The sequence below is a fragment of the Octopus bimaculoides genome, chromosome 24 (genome assembly GCF_001194135.2).
Source record: "Octopus bimaculoides isolate UCB-OBI-ISO-001 chromosome 24, ASM119413v2, whole genome shotgun sequence".
Taxonomy (NCBI): domain Eukaryota; kingdom Metazoa; phylum Mollusca; class Cephalopoda; order Octopoda; family Octopodidae; genus Octopus; species Octopus bimaculoides.
Genome location: NC_069004.1, coordinates 32,753,259 through 32,764,264, shown reverse-complemented (window position 1 = coordinate 32,764,264; position 11,006 = coordinate 32,753,259). Strand labels below are relative to the sequence as shown.

At 35.3% G+C, this 11,006-nt stretch overlaps 1 protein-coding gene across 12 annotated transcripts in view; it reads right to left on the bottom strand.

Moving 5' to 3' along the window:
* LOC106877320 (oxidation resistance protein 1) overlaps positions 1-11,006 on the bottom strand; it is a 367,386-nt gene that overhangs the window by 27,676 nt on the left and 328,704 nt on the right. The window lies entirely within an intron of this gene.

Here is an 11,006-nt window from a genome sequence, read left to right as displayed (position 1 = left end):
TATATATAAATTAACAGCTAGCATTCTAATATGTCCTAAGACATTATAAGCATTACTTTGAGAGAAGAAAAGAATAGGCTATGGGCCACACCCTTGACACTGTCTGGTATATATTGTCTTTCAAGTGACATCATAACTGCTTTCATTACAGAGCATCTGCCACATTTTTCTTTCAAAATTAGACTGGAAATGTTATTCTGTTCAATGTTAATGCTCATAGTATCTTGTGCATCAAAACTTAGCTGTTAATTCATATATATATAACTAGAAGCAATTTGAGGTATTGCGTGTGGTGGATTGCGGTCAGTGGGTAGCTATGTATTATTTTGCACTTTGCTAACATCAATGTTTAAGCCATTTTGCTACTGTATTTTCTGGCATACCAGTCAAATTTTGTAGAGACTAAAAATTATGTGTGAATTTTAGGAAGACAATGATGATTTGGGAAGAGAGTAAGGATGTTTGAACGTGTACACTCTATGCTACAGTGACTTGTATGCCAGGAAATAGGGTATTTTGTCTAATGCCACTGTCTAAGCTATATAGTCTAATATCAATGTCTAAGCCATCTAAGCTACTTCGTTACCAATGTCTAATCCTTTTGCTAGTTTGTCTCATATCTAAGTTAACTTTTTTATCTATCAAGCAATTTAGTTTGGGATTTTGCTGAGGCACAACACAAGAAGCTGTGTGGGTTGATGGTGGCAGGGATGATGCTGTCAGCGCTAGGGAACAAGACTAAATGTACCTAAAAGTAAACTAACAATGATGACAATATGAAACTAATACCGTGGGTGAATGGTGGCGATAGTGGTGGGGTGGGGGGAATCAGACAGGTGCATTTAAAGCATTCAGTTTTTCATAAATAGAAGAGAAAAATCATCAAGGACAATATCAACAAGAACAAACAATGGCATTTAATTAATTTAACAAAAAAAAAAAAAAATTAAAAAGATTACAACTTTAGAAGTTAATGACGATGATGATGATGTCTGAATGTTTGCGTGTGTATATTATTAAACAACAGTGATTTGTACACTGGGAAATGGAGTATCTTGTCTAATGCCACTAATACAATTGTAGGAGTAAATGAATGTGTTGTGAGTGTAAGGGCCCGTGTGACTATGCATATGTACAAGGGGGTTGCTGGAAAGTTCCTGGCTTTGGGTAGAAGAAAATACACGAGGGATCAGTTAATTATGAGTTTATTCAACATATTCCCCTCTCAGATTCTCACACTTATGGCAAGCAGTCCCTCCAACAAGATTTGGAAACCATATCTTTTGCTTTCTAGATGACCAGAATACTGATTGCGCCACAGAGCACCTGCAACTTCTTGCTGTCCAAAACAGGCAATATAAATGTTTTTCCCCGATATAAATCACCAGTGTTATATTTCATCCCATGAAGTTCACAGACTATTTTGTAGCTACTTAGCCACCAGTCGTATTCTATTTCAACTATTCGACACTGCACAGACTATTATTAGTTTCTTCTGATTCTAGATTTTCTTTCATCCACTTCTGTCCAACAGTCAAGAATGACACTTTAAATTTCTGGGTCCAATTAAATTTCAGGCATATTTATGGCTATCATTAATAGATGAATGTGTGTGTGTATGTGTGTATCCATGTACATACATACATACATATATATATAAATAGATAGATTTGTAGGAGAGTTGGACAGAAAGAGAAAGAAATGTAAGGGAGAGAGAGAGAGAGAGAGTGCTGCAAAGGTGGGGGTGGGAACAAACTGGAACAGGGAAAGAGAACGACAGTGAGTTGCAGTTGTAAGTCTAACTCAAAGGGTACTGGTTGAGGTTCATATCCCATCAACAGTTGCACCCCCTCCTCCCACTGTGTGTGTCTATGACCAAAGCACACCCTTAACTATGAAACCCATAATTTGTGTGGGGTGGGGGGTGGCTGCACAGAGGGTGTTTGTAGGTCAAACTGAGTTGAGTTAAGCCAATGAGCCTCTGTGTAATCGCTAGACCCGCCTAGTAATAGCAAGGCTGAGGGGTGGATGTAATCGATGATAGATAGGGTGGTGGAGAGCAATGAATGATGAATACAAGTCGGATGAAGGAGAAGGAAGTATGTGAGTCTATCTCGATATATCTATCTATCTATATGTGTGTGTGTGTGTGTGTTTGGTGCATGTATACATACATACATACATACATACATATATATATATATATATATATATATATATATATGGGAGAATATACGAAAAAACAACAACAGACGAGGACAGGTGGTGTAAATAACAAAAGGATGTATTAGTATGACGCTCGGGAATACGGAAAGTCTTTGACGTTTCGAGCTACGCTCTTCAACAGAAAGAATACGGAGACAAGGAGAAAATCACGGAGAAAAAAAATTGAATAGTGTCCAGTCAACGGTCAATACATACACATATATATAAATGCATAAACATATGTACATATATATGTATAGAAATGTATGTGTGTTTGTATTTTCTTTTCTTCTTTCACTTGTTTCAGTCATTTGACTGCGGCCATGCTGGAGCACCGCCTTACAGGGTTTTAGTTGAAGAAATCGACCCCAGGACTTACTCTTTGTAAGCCTCGAACTTACTCTATCTGTTTCTTATGCTGAACCGTTAAGTTACGGGGATGCAAACACACCTACATTGGTTGTCAAGTAATGGTGGGGGAACAAGCACAGACACAAAGACACATACACATAAAAATATATATATATACACACACACACACACACACACACACATGAAAGGCTTCTTTCAATTTCCGTCTGCCAAATCCACTCACAAGGTGCCATGCATTAGGACTGAACCCGGAGCCATGTGGTTGGGAAGCAAGCTTCTTATCACACAGCCATATCTGCACCTATATATACATATATATTTACATAAATGCACATATATATATATATATATATATATATATATATATATATATATATATATGTATGTATGTATGTATACACACACATACATAAATATATACACATATGTATGTAAAAGTATGTTTGTGTGTTTCTATATATATATGCATATGTATTTGTTAAATTTGAAGATAATGAATATTTTATATTGATAATTAGTTTATTAGTCTCCTATTAGCTATTGACGAATAAAAACTTTAATTACCAACAGAGCACACACCCAGACATACACACATACATAATAATGGATGAAAAAAAAATAATAATCATCATCAAAAGAATACAATTTCTGAATGAAAATTACAATGAGGGATGAGAATTTTAATTAATGTAATTGAATCTCATTTTTTCATCTTTCTAAAAAAAAAATCTTAAATACAAAAAAAGATAAAACTAAAATTAAACAAAAATAAAATAAAAAATAGAAATGTCTCCACGAAATAAATAGGGGTTGTGGGGATAGGAAAGGGCAAGGTGTCTCAACAAAACTAAACAATAAATATAAATAAAAATGAAATGAAATAAAAATGACTGAAATTCGATTCCATATTTAAACAAAAATTAAATGTAAAAAAACAAACAAAAAAAATCCTAAAAAAAAGAGCAAATTTCAAATATGCATTCAAATATGCATGCAAATTTCAAATATGCATTGAATTAATTAATTTTCTTTGTTAATATTAAATTTACTTCAATTTCAAATTGTACTTTTAATTTCATTAATTAATTTTCAAATTTATAAAAAAATTAAAAAAAGACCCAGATTAATTGACCCACCATGTTGCTTTAGTTTAAATAACAATACAGCTCAAAAATAAGGAAAATACTAGGTAACACTGCACATCATCCCTTGGGGCCCTAAACAGGGTGGTCACATTTGGAGTCTTAATGGGAGAGGGGAATTAACTGGATTAATTTACACCAGGCCCTTGGGAGTCCATATAATATTTTGTTGCTGAACCTTACATGCAACAGAATGCTTATACTTCTATAAAACAAAAAAAATACTTCAACAATCTTTTTACACAATTTCTTATAATATTTAATTATAAAAACATAACTGGATTTTTTTAAAACATTGAATGGTTGTGAGGGTCCGCGGGTCCAGTAGTGTAAAATAGGAATAAGTGGGACCCATTGGCAAAAAAGGCTGAGAAACACTTACTTATAAAGAGAAAGGAGGTGAGGGCGAGTAGAGTTTGTCATTTTACAAGATGGTCTTGTAAGAGAGATGGTCTTGTTTAGAGAGAATTTAAGTCCTCAAGCAATTTAGCACCATGACCACCACCACTTGAAGAGGTATATTCAAGAGTTTTCTACAAAGAAACTATATTTTGACTTCTCAGTACTGGTTTTAGGTTTGTTTGATCAGGGTTACAAAATGACAAGTTTAGCATCTCCCTTTTCAGTTCCAGCCCAGCTGGTGCTAAATTGATAAGGTACCTGAGGTGCAGTTGAGAGAACAAGTCAGAAATACACAAATAGGTACCAGGAACCAGAAATGTGTCCCTGTAGAACATTCACATATGCACATCACACAAGATGTTGCATCTCTGTAGTTGGAACATGTGTGTTCCTGACCTTAGACGCTGTGTCCCCAAAGAAAGGGGGCAAATGTGGATCAGGCACCGGAAATATGTCTCTGTAGAAGGGAGAGAAATGCAATATCATGCATGATGTTGTGTCTCTGTAGTTAGAACACTTGTTCCTGGCCCCAGATGTTGTGTCCCCGAAGAAGGGAGACAAATGTGTACTGACAGGCTTCAGCAGAATAGACACAAAATATGAAACAGGTACCAAATATTGCATCTGTGCAGAAGGGAGACAATTAAGGGCCAGGAACCAGATGATGTGTCCCTGCAGAAGTATGACCAATGTGTCCAAGACAACCAGATGTGTGTGTGTGTGTCTCTCTCTGAAGCAGAAATACAACATCCCATTAACTCAAGACATGATTAGGGGGAATTGCAGAAGAGCAGATATCCAACATACCAGTAATTAATTGCTAATGGCCTTCTTACCCGCATGATTTGTCTGGCTGGGACAGGGATGGAAAATAATTCTCTATCATTTTAATTAATTCTAATTAACAATACTCAGACAACAGAGTTTGTGGAGATAATTATTACAAGCTTCAGAAATAAAAAAAAATAAAATAAAACAAAAATAGTAAAAAAAAATATATATAATGAAATATACAGAAATACAATTATCTCAGAAATATTTTACTGAGGTGACGTTTAGTTTAGTTTAGTTTAGTTTAGTTTAGTTTAGTTTAGTTTAGTTTAGTTAAGATGGTTAGTTAAAGAAACAAGAGTTCAAATTTTACCAATGCCTGCAGCAGCAGTATTTTTTAAAAATTAATTAATTTTTAATGTTATTTTAAGATTAAGACTTAGACAAGGTGAGACACGTCTTATTAAATCAGACGACTTACCTGAAACTGAAATATACCTTATCTCCCCACTCCACACCACCACCACCGTTTATATTCCAGCTGAATGGTGGTGGTGTGGAGTGGGTTGACATTTACATAGAAAGACAACAACACAACTAGATGAATAACAACAACTACAACAATAAGGAACAACAACTTAAGATGTTGAATATGAAATAACCTGAGACCACTAAATATGGGTTTGGGGCAAAGACAAAAGGGGTCAAGAGCCTTAATGACAGGATAGAGGACCTCTTTGCTCATTACCCTCTGACATATGTTCTTATGTTGTATGACAATAATGACAATAAAGATGATGATGATGATGATAAGAAATATTTTCATCCACAATAGGCACAGGCATGGCTGTGTGGTAAGAAGCTTGCTTCCGAATCACATAGATCTGGGCTCAGTCCCACTGTGTGCCACCTTGGGCAAGTATCTTCTACTATAACTCCAGGCTGACCAAAGCCTTGTGAGTGGATTTGGTAGACGGAAACTGAAAGAAATTTTGGGGGAAGGAACCAGTCAATTAGATTGATCCCCAGTATGCAACTGGTACTTAATTTATTGAACCTGAAAAGATGAAAGGCAAAGTTGGCCTTGGCAGAATTTGAACTCAGAACATAAGGACAAACGAAATACCACTATGCATGTCGCCCAGCATGCTAACAATTCTGCCAGCTCACCACCTTATATAATAATAAAATTTTAAAACAAACTTATAATTTTGTTATGTTTTCTTAAGCAAAACCAAATATATGATACCCTAAGCATAACACCAACATGAACTTCTAACTCGTGTCTCTTGAGGTCTCTGGGTGAGACTTGGAGCCAACTTTAAGCAATTTCTAAGCAAGTTTCCACTTTTTGGTTGGGGAGGGGGCACAATTTCGATGCTTTCTCTGGGTACCATTTACCCTAGCTACGCCCCTGACTGGGAGTCACCCATTTTGCCCCACCCTATATATATATATATATATATATATATATTTGTGGTCTTGTTCCAATGCTAGAATTTGGAATGGTAACTGAATCAACAGAACACCAAACTAAAAAGTTTCGCAAGACTTCAACCCCTTTTCCTTACATTCTGCGTTCAGGTTCTGCAACGATTCAATTTTCTTTTCTATCCTTCCAAGGTTGATAAAATAAACAGCTCTTCCATAAAAATTATCAGGCTTGTACCAAAGTTAGAAATCAAAAGTGGAATTTAAAAAAATGAAAATAAATTATTACTGTTATTATATTAATCCCTTTGTTACCCTGTTTCTGTTAAAACACACTGCTTTTGTTTCAATTAATTTTGAAGTCAACGAAGAATTTAGTAAAATAACTTTGTCATTATTATGCTGTTGTTTGGAACATGAACTGACCCTTTTGTTACCCTGTCTCCTTTGAAATACATGGCTTTGTTTTAATTAATTTCTTTGTTTTAATTAATTTTTAAAAAATGAGAAATTTAGTAGAATATCTGTCATTATGAAACTGGTGTCAGGCAGTGAGCTGGCAAAATTGTTAGCACACCGACCAAAATGCTTAGGGACACATCATCTGTCAACTGGGTCGGCTTAGCCTTTCATCCTTTTGTGGTCGATAAAATATGTACCAGTCGAACCACTGGGGTCAATGTAATTAACTAGCCCCTCCCCACCAAATTGTGTCTATAGTAGAAAGGATTACTAAGCTGGTGTTTTTTACCTGAAATGTTGGTGGAAGGTTTTAATTTATACATCTTTAAAACAAGAAGCTCTTGTGACAGAACCAGAAGCAGCTTCAGACACATCAGTATCAAAAGGGTTTAAGACAGATGAAGTGTGTGTGTGTGTGTGTGTGTGTGTGTGTGTGTGTGTCTGTGTGTGTGTGTGTGTGTGTGTGTGTGTGTGTGTGTGTGTATATATATATATATATACATACACACACACACATATACATGCACAAACTATATCTAACCATCTTCAGCATGAAATATGGATGTGAAATGGTGATGAGGATACACACACAATTGGCGTCCTACAATTTCCGTCAACTAATATCTCCTTCAAAACATTGGCTGAGTTAAGGCTATAATGCATGGAGACACTTGCTCAAAGTGCCACACAGTGGAATTGGACCTGAAATCACCTGGTTGCAAACAAAACATCTTAACCCCCCCCCCCCACACAACCAAGTGTGCACTTATAAGCACTGACCAAAATTGAAAACAATCAAGTATTTGAAGAGATCGATCCTTCCACCCCATCAACACACACAAACAGAATGATATACAAACTATCAATTCTCCTCAAAGTAAAAAAAAATACACAATATATTCAAAATCAAGGCCGATATTTATAAAATCATGGCAGCAGTGTATGTACTGATATCATTATGCTGCATATAGTATAACGATATTGTTTGTACTCTAACGGTATTGTCTATGCTATAATGCAATACTAATGCTGTTATATCACACGCTGATTTCATTAACATTTACTCAAGGTCATAGACTAAGTACCCATAGAAACCAACATAATTGAATATGGAACTAAATACAATAATTCATTTAACCTTAATCACAGAACCTATTTCCTTCAGTTATATCATCTCTAATACATACATATAAAATAATTTAATACATATTTATATATAAAATTATATATATATATATATATACACACACGCACACATTCATATAATACATACATATGCATATATATATGTACACATACGTGTGTGTGAGTGTTGTCTGTTGATACATATATATGTATCAACTTATTATATATATAGTATATATAGTAAATTGATACAGCATTGAAAAACATTATGTGAGTGTGGGGGGGGGGTTATGGGTCTTCCTTATTAATATATAAAATGAAGCCCAAATGTGTAGAAATTTTCAAAGCCGTATCAAATTACTCTTATATTTATCAATAGGGCCAAACAACCAGAGCAATATGAAAATCGTTGCTGCTAGAACGGTAAATGGTAAAGGCTAATGTTTCAGCTTGAAATGGAATTAAACCGAGTGTTTGGTTCCAGAGGAATGGAAAGAAATGTTATAAAGGAAATCCCAAGAGAGTTGGACAAAGTAAATGAATGAGTAGTGCTAGTAAGAGTGGAGTAACAGTATATTTAGTACATAAATAAAAACCTGTATGGATGGGCACAATTGGGTTGGTGGAAAAAAAAAAAAAGAGCTTATAAGGAAAAAGAAGAAATAGGAGGGTAAGGAGGAGGAGAGAAAGAAGGTGAGTTATTGAACTAATTTATAGAAGAAGATTTTGCCAAAGATTAGCTTTGGCAAAAAATTACATTCAAATTAAGGAATCGGATATCAAAATAATCCTGCATGTAAGAAAATTATAACTGGCTTTTGATAAGGGTTAATAGGTGAAAAAGGAGGACTGTAATGTTTTTGGTATAGCAATGGGAAGCATAGATTCTGCAGAAATTTGTGAGCTTGCTGGCCTTTATATTTTACATTGGTTAAACAAGAAATTTGACTATTTAAAATATGGTCTGTACTGAGGGAATGGTTTAATCATTACATGAAATATAAAAAAAAACCGACAACTAGATGTGTTCAGGAAAGACCTATTTGAATCACTTGAAGACATAAATCTAAAAACGACAGTTAAAAACAAATTCGCACAGAGTTAGAGTTTTGGGATATAACATTCGATCTAAAAACAAATAAATACTCACCATTTAAAAGAGAAAAAAAAACGATAAAAAAACAAATGGAAGTTTATAAAACGTAAATACAAACTCAATCACCCACCTGTTGTAATTAATTAATTTAGTGGCAAGAATTAATAAAAAGTTATTTAGTATTTTGTCTGCTAGACATTCCTTTCAGAGTAGACCTTTATTTTAATTAATAAAAGCATTAAAATAAGGAAGGTTTAAAGATAAAATATAGATAATGGCTGGGTTCTACTACAGAGTTATCTTCTTCCGATGTGTGTGTGTGTGTGTGTGTGTGTGTGTGTGTGTGTGTGAGTGTGTATTCATTTGCTAACCTGGGCTCGACAGGTACTTATTTGAAGTAGGATTTTGCAGATGGATGCTCTTCCTATCACTCACCAATCCTTGCCTCTGTATATATGCACATGTTTTACTATAGTCCTAAGTGAACTAGTGCTTGCAAGTAGATTTTGCTGAGAGAAACTGTAGGAAGCTTGTTGTATGATATGTGTGTGTCTAATATATACACACAAATATATATATATATATATATATATATATATATATATATCTTTTGTCTTTTACCTGTTTCAGTTTTGAGACTACAGCTGGGGCACTGCCTTGAAGAAATATTAGTTGAAAGAATCAAACCCAAAACTTTTTTTTTAGTTAAACTTGGTACTTATTCTATCGGTCTGTTTTGCCAAACCACTAAGTTAGAGAGAGATGTAAACATACTAACATCAGTTGTCAAGTGGTGGTGTTGGGAAAACACATACACAAAGATACACACACACACACACAGATCATCACCACTGTCATCATCATCATCATTTAGCATCTGCTTTTCATGCTGTCATGGGTTGGACAAATTGATTGGAACTGCTAAGCTGGAGAGCTGCACCAAGCTCCAGAGCTCCAGTCAGATTTGGCATGGTTTCTATAGCTGGATGCCCTTCCTAACGTACATATACATATACAACAGGCTTCTTTCAGTTTCCATCTACCAAATCCACTCACAAAAATTTGGTTGACCCGAGGCTGTAGTAGAAAACACTTGCTCAAGGTACCACACAGTGGGACTGAACCCAGAAGAATGTGATTGGGAAGCAAGCTTCTTACCACACAGCCACTCCTGCACCTATACATATATATCCTAATCATCATCATTTAATGTCGGCTTTCCATGCTGGCATGGGTTGGAAGGTGTGAAAGAGAACTGGCAAGCCAGGCTTCCGTCTGATTTGGCAAGGTTTCTATATATATATATTACACATATATTTGACGACGATGATGATATATATGCATATATGTATATGACTGTACACACATACATACATTTGAATCATCATCCTCATCCTCCTTTAACGTCCATTTTCCATGCTGGCATGGGTTGGATGGCTTGACAGGAGTACGACGGTTATTATCTGCATATCAAAGCTTCAGTGAAATATTCCCTATTGATACGATGACTTGTTGCTTGGCTTTTTCCTGGAATAAAATCCCTACCTTGAAAACAACAACAAAAAACAGTAAGGGTTGGTGATAGGGAGCGTATCTGGTCCAAAAGGACCTGCAGCAACAAGCTTCTCATCTAACTCATGCTAGCATGAAAAAACTGATGTTAAACGAATAAACAAATGTGTAACTGTGTGCGTATGCGTGTGTGTGTGTGTGTGTGTGTGTGTCTATATTTCTTTGTTTTGTTAAGAAAATAAACCATAAATACATATTAATAGTAATAATAAGTATTTTGGAAAGTGTGTATGTAAGTGTATATGCTCCGTTGGATGTGTAATGTCAATGTGAATACCCGTCAGAGTGTAAGTATCTTGAGAGAAAAGCTGAACATTAGAAGCATCAGTTGTGGCGTGCAAGAGAGACGATTGCGCTGGTATGGACATGTGGTGAGAATGGAGGAGGATAGCTGCGTGAAAAAGTGCCACACCCTAACAGTTGAGGGA